Source organism: Vitis vinifera, chromosome 3, assembly GCF_030704535.1.
Source record: "Vitis vinifera cultivar Pinot Noir 40024 chromosome 3, ASM3070453v1".
NCBI lineage: Eukaryota > Viridiplantae > Streptophyta > Magnoliopsida > Vitales > Vitaceae > Vitis > Vitis vinifera.
Genome location: NC_081807.1, coordinates 18,071,379 through 18,083,527, shown reverse-complemented (window position 1 = coordinate 18,083,527; position 12,149 = coordinate 18,071,379).

The following is a 12,149-nucleotide window of genomic DNA, read 5'->3' as shown; positions in this document are numbered from 1 at the left end:
AGGTCCAGAAGAGTTGTGTATTATTGATACTTTGGTGGAGGAGCACTGTAATCAAAATATGCAAGACAAGTTGAATGAAAGTCTTGTGGATTTTGAGGATGGTATGTCTGAATCCCCTACTATGCTTGCTACTCTACAAAGTTGGAGAAATATAGAAGAGATTCTACCTTTGTTCAATGAAGAAGAGGAGGCAGCTATTGAAAAAAAAAATCCAACACTCAATCTGAAGCCTTTACCTGTGGAGCTGAAATATACATATCTTGAAGAAAATAATCAATGTCCTGTTGTGATATCTTCATCTCTGACCAGTCATCAAGAGAATTATTTAATGGAAGTTCTCAAGAGGTGTAAGAAGGCAATAGGATGGCAAATATCCGACTTGAAAGGCATTAGTCCTTTAGTTTGTACTCATCATATATATATGGAGTAGGAGGCAAAGCCAATTCGTCAATTTCAAAGAAGGTTGAATCCTCATCTACAAGAGGTGGTGCGAGCTGAAGTGCTGAAGCTACTTCAAGCAAGAATCATTTACCCTATATCTGATAGCCCTTGGGTGAGTCCTACTCAAGTGGTACAAAAAGAAGTCAAGGATCACAGTGGTTCAGAATGAAAAAGGGGAAGAAATTACTACATGCCTCACTTCAGGATGGAGGATGTGTATTGATTATAGAAAGTTGAATGTTGTAACCAGGAAGGATCATTTTCCATTGCCATTTATTGACCAAGTGCTGGAGAAAGTCTCTGGACATCCATTCTATTGTTTCTTGGATGGGTATTCAGGATATTTTCAGATTGAAATTGATTTGGCAGATCAGCAAAAAGACTACTTTTACATGTCCATTTGGAACATATGCTTACAGAAGAATGCCTTTTGGTTTATGCAATGCACCTGCTACATTTCAAAGATGTATGTTGAGTATTTTCAGTGATATGGTGGAGCGAATTATGGAGGTTTTCATGGATGACATCACCGTATATGGAGGTACATTTGAGGAATGCTTAGTTAATTTGGAAGCAGTTCTTCATAGATGCATTGAAAAAGACCTGGTGCTCAACTGGGAGAAATGCCATTTTATGGTACGTCAAGGAATTGTCCTTGGCCATATCATCTCTGAAAAAGGTATTGAAGTTGATAAAGCAAAGGTGGAGCTTATTGTCAAATTACCATCCCCAACAACTGTAAAAGGAGTAAGACAGTTCCTTGGCCATGCAGGTTTCTATAGGCGGTTTATAAAAGGTTTTTCAAGTCTTTCAAAACCTCTTTGTGAGCTGTTAGCTAAGGATGCTAAGTTTATATGGGACGAAAGGTGTCAGAATAGCTTTGATCAACTGAAGAAATTTTTAACAACAACTCCAATAGCGAGAGCCCCTAACTGGCAACTACCTTTTGAACTGATGTGTGATGCCAGTGACTTTGCTATAGGAGCTGTGCTTGGCCAAAGAGAAGATGGGATGCCCTATGTGATTTACTATGCAAGTAAAACACTGAATGAAGCTCAAAGGAACTACACAACTACAGAGAAAGAATTGTTAGCTGTGGTATTTGCTTTGGACAAATTTCGTGCTTATTTAGTGGGGTCTTTCATCATTGTCTTCACTGACCATTCAGCCTTGAAGTATTTATTGACAAAGCAAGATGCAAAAGCAAGGTTGATTAGATGGATTCTTTTGTTACAAGAATTCGATCTCCAAATCAAAGATAAGAAAGGAGTGGAGAATGTAGTAGTTGACCACCTTTCAAGGTTAGTTATAGCACATAATTCCCATCCCTTGCCTATTAATGATGATTTTCCTGAAGAATCACTCATGTTCCTAGTGAAAACTCCTTGGTATGCTCATATTGCTAATTATTTAGTAACTGGTGAAATTCCGAATGAGTGGAATGCACAGGACAGGAAGCACTTCTTTGCCAAAATTCATGCTTATTATTGGGAAGAGCCTTTTCTTTTTAAGTATTGTGCAGATCAGATAGTAAGGAAGTGTGTCCCTGAAGATGAGCAGCAAGGGATTCTATCTCATTGTCATGAGAATGCATGTGGAGGCCACTTTGCCTCTCAGAAAACAGCCATGAAGGTATTGCAATCAGGGTTTACTTGGCCATCTCTTTTCAAAGATGCCCACATCATGTGTAGGAGTTGTGATAGATGCCAAAGGCTTGGAAAGCTAACAAAAAGAAACCAAATGCCTATGAACCCCATTCTAATAGTTGAGCTATTTGATGTATGGGGTGTTGACTTCATGGGACCTTTTCCAATGTCTTTTGGTAATTCTTACATCTTGGTGGGGGTGGATTATGTTTCTAAATGGGTTGAGGCAATCCCCTGTAAACAAAATGATCACAGGGTGGTTCTCAAGTTTCTTAAAGAGAACATTTTCTCAAGATTTGGGGTGCCCAAAGCCATAATCAGTGATGGAGGTGCTCATTTTTGCAACAAACCTTTTGAAGCTCTGTTATCCAAGTATGGAGTGAAGCATAAGGTGGCTACACCTTATCATCCTTAGACTTCCGGGCAAGTTGAGCTAGCCAACAGGGAAATAAAAAACATATTGATGAAAGTGGTGAATTCCAGTAGAAAGGATTGGTCTATTAGGCTTCATGATTCATTGTGGGCATATAGAACAGCTTATAAGACTATTCTTGGGATGTCTCCTTATCGTCTTGTCTATGGCAAAGCATGCCATCTCCCTGTGGAAGTTGAATACAAGGCTTGGTGGGCAATAAAGAAGCTGAACATGGACTTGATCAGAGCCGGAGAAAAGAGATATCTAGACCTTAATGAGATGGAGGAATTAAGAAATAATGCTTATATCAATTCCAAAGTTGCAAAACAAAGGATGAAGAAGTGGCATGATCAACTCATCTCCAACAAGGAATTTTAGGAAGGGCAAAGAGTTTTACTGTATGACACAAGACTCCATATCTTTCCTGGGAAGCTCAAGTCAAGGTGGATAGGCCCGTTCATAATTCATCGAGTACATTCTAATGGAGTGGTGGAATTATTGAATTCCAATGGCAAGGGCAGCTTTAGAGTCAATGGATATCGTCTCAAGCCATTCATGGAGCCATTCAAACCAGAAAAGGAGGCAATTAACCTCCTTGAGCCTCAAAAAGCCTAAGCAAAAAAGAGTTTGCTGGACGTGGTTTTACCACGGTCCAAAATTTTTGTAAATTTTGTAAATTTTCAAGTTTTTTCCGTACATTTGATCTTAGTTTTTTTATCTTAAATCATGTTTTTAGGTGTGTTTTAATCTTTTAGAATGATCCCAGGTGGAAGAAATTTCAAGGAAATTGAAAAAAAAAAAATCGGAGCAAAAACAGAGTAAAAACAGAGCTCTACGAGATTTCGCAGCCTGAAGAAAACTTCTGCGAAATGAGCATTTTGTTGCCAAACCATTCCGCAACACTGTAGAAGTCTCTGCGAGGGTATTTTGCAGCTGCGAAAGCAAATTTGGCACACGAGTGCCACTTCGCAGTACAGTAGCTCTTATTTCACAGCTGCGAAATGCATTGCGAAGTGGAAAAGCGTGATTTCGCACCAAAAGTCCCATTCCGCAGGGTATTTCGCAATTGCGAAAGTGGTTTTGGCACACGAGTGCCACTTCGCAGCACAGGAACTCTCATTTCGCAACTGCGAAACGCATTGCGAAGTTGCTGTGAAAATGGCATTTTGTTGCGAAATTGGCGTTTTGTTGCGAAACTCAAACTGACCCTTAGTTTTCCGTTATTCCTATTTATACCGGTCATTTGAGCTGTGAAAAGGGTTTCAAAATCAGAGCGCGCCATTCTCGCAAGCTGTTCATCTTCTTCCTTGAGCCTCATCGTCCAAGCCTCCAGTCATCTTCTCCAATCAGAAGCTCCGACCAAATTTCGGTAATCCAAAATGGTGCGAACAAGAGGAGCCAAGTCTTCGTCTCCTTCGAGCCGCAAGAAGAGCTTGCGAAAGGAGCCAGTTCCAAATCCTGCTCCTCAACCTTCGCAGCCGAAAGCAATTCCTCCTCCGGTGAAGCCCGCGCCGCCAAAACCTCCGGCAAAACGATACCTAACCAGGTCAGGAGGTCGGCCATCGCAAAAGAGACCCAGGGTGGAGAGCTCAGAACCCATCGATTTGACTGAGCAATCTCCAGAGCCTTCACCAATTCCATCACCAGTTCCAACTCCAGTTCCCTCGCCGATTCCCATGCCAGTTCCGTTGTCGATGCCATCTCCGGCGCCGCAAGAAAAATCTCAGGAGCCTCAAGCGCCACTTCCCGAGCCCCAAATTCCATCCGAAACAGCTCTGGAAGAAGTAATCAGGCGGCCAATGCTACCTCAGCCCCCAATTGAGGGAAATTTGGATTGTAGAACTCGGCCATTCCACTCCGAGCTAGGCTTTGACATAGCTACATTCAGAGTGCGGTCGGAGCTTGCACAGACATTCAACCTGCTGAGAAGGTACCATATGGAGCATCTGCTAGCTCCGAGAGACTTTTTCTACCCCCGGATAGCCATGGATTTCTATCAATCCATGACAACCAAAGAGGTCAGGAATCCAACTTTAATTCATTTCACTATCGATGGGAGGCATGACATATTGGGAGCACGCCATATTGCTGAAGCCCTGCAAATTCCCTTTGAGCCAACCCAATTTGATAATTTTAGAGCTTGGACCAATCCTACTGAGCTGGAGATGGTGCGCACCCTTTCCAGAGGAGCTGCCAATCGATCACATTTGTTGAGGGGGGAGCTTCCTCCAATTATGTTTTTGATTGATGCATTTTTGCGTCATAATCTCTACCCATTACAGCATTGGACTCAAAGAAGAGGAGTCCTCTTAGAAGCCCTGTACAAGATGTCAGAGGGATTTTTCTTTGGGCCTCATCATCTGATTTTGGCAGCCCTTCTCTATTTCGAAGAGAAGGTGCACAAAAAGAAGCTTCAGAGAGCTGATTGCATTCCCCTCCTCTTTCCAAGGCTGCTATGCCAAATTCTTGAGCACTTGGGATATCCTTCTGAGCCTCGGCTGGAAAGAAAGCGCATTTGCCGTGAGCTATTCACTCTTGATAAATGGGACAACATGACATCTTACAAAGTTGATAAGCCTGAGCAGCCTCAGCCTGCTGCAAGGAGAGCATCCCCACGACACATACCTGAGGGTATAACAGTTGCTGCTCCTGCCATTCCTAGAGCTCCACCAGCTGCTCCAGCTTCATCTCAGCCATCCACTTCACTTGAACCGAGGATGGCCATTCCTATATCTGAATATCGAGAGTTGTGCCGTGCATTGGAGACTCTCACAGCTTCTCAGAGCAGTCTTGCTCAAGAGATGGCAGCCATTAGAGCATGCCAAGAGCAGGTGTTGGCCACTCAGGCTCAACAAGCTACCATCTTAAGGCAGCTCCAGCTTCATTTCGACCTGCCACCAGCTGTTGAGCCCTCCACTTCTACTCCAGCAGAGCCACACTCTCATCCTCCAAAGCCCCAAGCCCCATTTGAAGCACCTACTGAAGAGGCAGACCCATCTGCCTAGCCCCAGCACCACCCACTCATCAGATTATATATATATCTACTATCTTTGTTTTATGTATTTCGTTTTTTAGTTTGAAAGAAATCCCATTATTTTGGTACTATATTTGGGATTGCTTGTATTACTTTTCTTTTGCATTGTACTTAAATGGATTCAAAGTAATACAAGTTTAATACTTCTTGTTAACAGTTAGCATTAAGTTATCCTTATTTCTTTTTCTCACATATTCTATTCTTTTTGAAACATGTGGTTTCCCCAATCAATATTCGAATTTGATATCAGCCAGGAGGTACCACTTCCTCCCTTTAATTACAGTCACTCATATCACATTGAGGACAATGCTCAGTTCGGTTGGAGGGAATGAGGAAGGAAGTATGCTAAGTCTTTTTGGTAATGCAATTATTTTGGTAATTTATTTGTAGTTTTTTGCTTTTTACTCTTTTTACTCTATTCTTCATGAATTTTGAGGAAAAATTTTCAAATTAAACCAAGAGAAATTGAACTGTTGTTTTTCACTTGACTTAGAGTATGGATTATGCTCACTAAAGTGGTTCAATTGTTGAAGCTTCTATTGAAATTGAATTTAGTTCTTCTATTTTAAGCTATTCACACACTGTGCACATTAGATTCAGATTATAATATGAAAAACTATTTCCCTCTTGACTTAGGATAATTTTGGGACTTGGTATACTTGACCTCATTTGATAAAAATTGAAACACCCTGCAAAAGGCCAATGAGCCTTTGAAATAAAGAAAGTTGTTTGCTTGCCTTGAAACCCGAGCAAGGTCTGAAGGGTATATGGTGAAAATCTTTAAAGCCTGGTGCCCTAAGCCTTAATTGGTTGGGAGTCACCGACCTCAATGCTCGTTATAAGGGTGAATAGGTAGAGTTAGCATATGGTAGATGCTTGGGTAGTAGAAATTCATTCTTAAAAGTTCGGGGAAAAATCCGAGGAGTTATTGGTTGAAAGATCCTTAAAGCTTGGTGCCCTAAACCTTAATTGGTTGGGAGTCATCGATGGACCCCCATTACATGGACAAGTCAGAAAGAGTACCCCATAAAGCTACTTAAAAAATAAAAAATAAAAAAAAAAAAAAAAAAAAAAAAAAAAGATGAAAGTGTGTTCTTTTCTTATTGATTTTGGTCATTTTGCTAAGTGTTGAAAAGAGATAGGTTGGGGGGAGAGATTAGTTTAGCATATTATTCTCGGAAGCTAAGAAACCAATACACATAGATTTTTTGTGGAAGATTAAAGTTGGTTCTTTGAAAGTGGAAATGATTTTAAAACTTCAGTTTGCATAATGCACTCCCTTGATTGACAGTGTTTAGCATAGTTTGTTATGACTCTTGTTGAGATTTGGGTTTGTATTTCTTTAATGCTTCATGTGAGAATTAGATCATCATGCCACTTGAGAATTATTTTCTTTCAACATGATGTTGTAAATTTTAGATTAGTTTGCTTTTTATTTTCATTTTTCTCTCCTATATTGCTAAGGGACTAGCAATATGTCGGTTGGGGGGAGTGATTACTACTCAACAAGTGCTATTTGATAGCCTATAATTAATCCTTTTAAACACTTTTGAGTAGTATTTTAGGCCTTTTAACTCAATTGGCATGTTAAGGATCCTTTAAAGCAATTTTAATCACTTTGTGTAAGTTTTGGTGTTTTTGTTAGTATTTTGATCACCAAAGCAAGTCAAGACTGATGAGAGTGATGAGGAATCTTGGGCAAAGCTTAGAAGTCATTTGCCCAGAGTAAATCCGGATTGCAAGGAGAAAAAGCAAAGAGAATCTGCCATGAAGCATATTCTTGATGACAGTCGTAGCAGCCACTTTTGGAGCAGTTTCTGAAGTCCAATTGATGCATGCTATATACCATTTCAAATCTCAGGAAGTCAACAATCCAATGCTTCAAACGGTGTGCAATTCGGAGTTGAAACAAAGAAGTTGCAGCCTTTGCAAGCCAATCACTCCCAGCTGAAGGAAGCATTTTCCACAGTGTTGCGAAATCACCCTTTTGTTGCGAAGTGATTTCGCAGCCTTTTTGTACAGTAGGGTGTATTTCCTCCTGAAGATGCCCGATATATACCACGAGAGGGAAGCTGGGAACCTCAAGGTGGAAGCTAACTTCGCAGCCCTACGAAGATAGCATATTGTTGCGAAATGATTTCGCAGCCCTCTTGAGTGTCTGCGAAATCTCGCAGACACCATTTCCTCTTGCGAAATGGTTCCTGGAGCCTCCCGATATTTGCTACCGACATTGGGAGATATTTTACATCAGATTTTTGTTGTCTAAATCCGAAAATACTCCTTGTAAGCCACCAATTACATGATTCCTTAGCTTTTAAGTTAGTAAAAAGAGAAAATATCTATGTAATAATTAGTTTAATATTATGTTCATATATATACCTCTCGAGAGCCTGTTCTCAGAGAGGAGATCCTTTTGAAAAGTTTTGGGTAAGCAAGTAAAGTTCAGTTCTTTGTATTGCCTTACCTTATCACTTTGTATTTTTATTTTCTTACTAAGTTATGAACTCTCTGAGGAGTTTTCCCCAGAGAATGAGTAACTAAACCTCTAGTTCCTTGGAGCTAAGGTTGCCGGGGAAGGTTCCAAGTGCAAGAATGCAAAGCTTTGTGGTTTTAGCTAGTAATGAAGAGGAAGTGAAATCCTTTAATATTTCTATGTTTTTAGTTAACTTAAAACACCTTAGAGTCACCTGGGCCAACACTTGGTAAGGCAAGTGATTTCCAACCATGGAAATGCACTAGTTTACCCCTTGCGAGCCTCTGGGAGGTGACTTCAAGGTAGGATTTTTTAGAATAGCCAACACTTGGTAAGCTTTTGGACTCCTAGGAGACATCCATTAGTTATCTCTTGCGAGCTTTTGACGGGTAATCCAAGGTTGAAGATCACCTTGAATGGTTAAGGCTTAGTGAGAGGCTTAAACCATTGCAAGTTGCATCAGTGAGAGAATTAAAGTGAAATCTAATTGAAGGAGTCTCTGTACAACACCGGTTAGAGAATTGACTATATGTTGAATCTCTAACGCGAGGAAATGAACCATCTGACCGGAGCCGTGTCTTTTGCATGAGGAACCACCCCAGTGAACCTAACTCTCCAAGGAATGCTTTTCTTCCTAAGTTATTCCAAATACTTGTTGTGTTAGTTAGTTTAAGTCTAAACCTTTACCAATCAAAGTTTGTATTTTATTTCTTAAGCTAACCTTGAAATGAAACAAGACAAATTCGCTTGGAATTGGTATCATTGATAGCTTGTTAATCTTTCCCAGTGGACGATCCTAGAGTCGCTATACTATAGTAGCTTTTTCTTTGCTACCCTAGTGTATGGTGTTACAGGTAATAAATTTTGTTGATTACTCCCTCAATCAAGGAGCACCAGCTGGACACGAATCAGCTGAGACACCAATTGGGCATGAATCATCGTGTACCGAACTTGTAGAGAGATTTGATGAAGTTTTTTCTTTTGTTGTGAAACCTCTTTTCCTATATGAAGTTGCCCTTTGGATTTTCTCCTTAGGATTTTCCTTTTTGGATTTTTCTGATATCTCAATTTTTCCTCCTCCCCGTTCTTGAAAGAAGAAAACCCTATTTATAGGTGAAGATAGGGAATTTGAATTTCAAATTCCTGAATTTTAGTTGCTTAATTCAAGGGATTTAGTTTCCTTGATTTTAACAATTTTTATTTTCTTGGGAGGTTTTACCAACAAGATGATAATAATAATAATAATAATAATAATAATAATAATAATAACAATAATAATAATAATTTTCTTATTATTATTATTATCCTTTTTATAGTTGGAGATTTGTTTTTTCTTTTTATAGGAAACTTATCCATAAGAGGATATCTATTTTTTTTTATTCATTTTGAAGACCAAATTAGTGGTAATTTAATCCATTAAATTTTTTATGTCTACAACATTCTCCTTTAATGCCTTTTCAAAATTTTGTTTTGTTCACATAGGTGTTTACTTGTGCTCCCAAACTAATGGGAATACACAAGTAAAACTCATGGATATTGAATGGGGACTTGATGGGACCCAACATAAAAGAATCTTTCCAAAACTCATCTTCACTGCCACTTTTGTTACTTGTTATAATCATAACCATTTTTTTTATAGGAATTATATACAAGATGTATGTGATAATTGATGATTCCGTATACTTTGATCCTTTTTTGTTATGCTCTTTAGATACCAAGCATGCTAGGATTTCTTTCTTTTATTATTTATTACTATAATTTTGATCTAACCTCCCATGTCTTGTGCAAGCACATTATAAGTTATCTATGCTATTCAAGCACACTTCTTACCTTCGCATCTTAATTCCATAAATTATGTATTGCTTTATATATGATCATTATGCATTGCTTCGTATGTGATTGTTAACATGTTTAGAATATCTTTTTGATTGTTTGTTTGACTTGCAATGTTTGATTAAGAGACTATGGTGAAATGCATGTTGTGTGTTTTGTTTTCCAAACTAACCATGGATGTCTTGTGATAACACTTAAGTTACGGTGTAGGTACGTACACTACCCTCTCTTTATGATTGTGTTTTGAGTCCTTGTTGGACATGCTAGTGCCAATAGATGTTTTGAAATCACCTTAGCCTACCTAGGTACCCTCAATCCACTAATTAATTGTCATACTTCCCTCAACTTAGCTAATACATACCTTTTTAGGGCTTGAGGGGTGCTACCTCTTTGAGGTACCTTCTTGATAAGTAACCTGATCCCCGAACCTAGACTTGGGTTTTTCAAAGACACACTTTTCTAAAAGATTAAGGAGTCATTTTTCTTAGGGTTTAGTTTCTTATTTTATTTTACCTTTAAAAAAGTAAAAATAAGTGGCCACTTTAGTTTTTTATAAAATACAGTTTTTTTCACCTTAAACAAAAGCAAGTCTTGCCATTCAAGTGGGGATGAACGTGAAAAATACGCGTCCATGCATACACATCCCCAAAACTTGCCACACATTAAAAACAACAATAAAAAAAAAACATATGCAAAACTGATCACATTATATTTCCACCCACTTTGAACATGTAAAAAAAAAAACCATTAATATTAGCAAAAATGGTCACATCACATTTCTATCTACTTTACATATTAAAATAAAAAAGGTAAGCCATCAACATTATATAACAGGCTACATTGATTTTGTCCATTTTGAATATTAAAATAAAAAAATATAAGCCATTAGCATTATCACATTTACATGGCTCATTCATGTATTTTTTTTTTTCAAATAAAAAACAAGGCAATTAAAGCTTACCTTTATGATGTATTCTGATGGTTATGTGCAAATCAATTGGATAGCATGATGTTAGGAAACCAATCTAGTGTTGTTTGCAAAAGCCTTTTAGAAAATCATGGAGATGATGCACAAGTAAAGGTAATATGATCCTGAGTTGGCGCAAAAATTAAATGATGCACTTCTCTTGGATAAGATACAGGTGTGTGGTGGAGCCTTGTGGTGCATTTTTGTGTGCACACTATGACTCCAAGAAAAACCTTAGGAATCTTTGTTGTCCTTGATGCAGTCATGTATGCTATTTCCTAAAATCTGGTGAGGCCCTCCTCCCAATTATGATGATTCTCCCCACTTTCCCAACTGCATGTCTCTTTAAAAATTGATAGCCCTCTAATCCTTTCCTTCTTATGGTCGAGATCTCTTTCCCTCTGGTTAATGCGTCAGTCCCCTATTATCTTTTTCACTAGCCTATTGTGTGTGTATGGAATCCCCATAATATGGTTGCACTTCTTCGAAATCCCCATCTACAACCCACTTATGCCTTTTTATCTCAAAAATTTGTGTGTAGGTTGTATGGGTATGATAGTATGGCTTTGTGTAATCTAGTAGTGGTGTTCTTAAGGATCACATCCTCATATCCTCTTTTCCAAGGTGGTGTTGGTGCACAGTCCAAATGGAGGTGGTCGTCTAGCTCTCACTGGCTAGATGGAACGATCAACTGTATTTCTTTTGTCATACCTACTCGAGACATAGACAGGTCTGTTTCCTGCACAAAATGATGTCCGAACGGATTGTCCGGGCACGCTTCTCCAATGCTTAAGTCAACAATTGGCTTGAACAAGTAAATAGTATTTGTAGAAAGAAAGCAACATACCTCTCTTGGATTGTGCATGACTATTTATCCTTGCTCACGTGTAACATCCTTTCAGGTGTATTAATAACACCTTAATTGTGCTTGATTATGAGATATCATGGCATTGATTGCTGATGCATAACGGTTGTCTTTCCTTGATGAGCCACTAATAATGGAATGTCTCCTCCTAACAGTTACATGAATTATGGAGAGTGCCTGGTGCATAATCTACGCTTGAAGGTGAGTAAATGCTTGGAGGTTAGTTAGATGCCATTTTATTTTTGTTTTCATTTAAGGATCGTCCGTCTCATTCTGGTTTTGAGGATAAACGGACCATTCACACTACCTTAGGTTTTTCCAATAGATAGCTGCAAGCTCGAATGGATGATGGACAATTTTGTAGAAAGGGCCCCATAATGCCCCTTAAGTCTTACAGTTGTGCTCGGGTAGGGAGTAGACTTTGGTGCCAAGCTCCACATGTCCAATCCTCATTTGTCAATGGGTCACATCAATT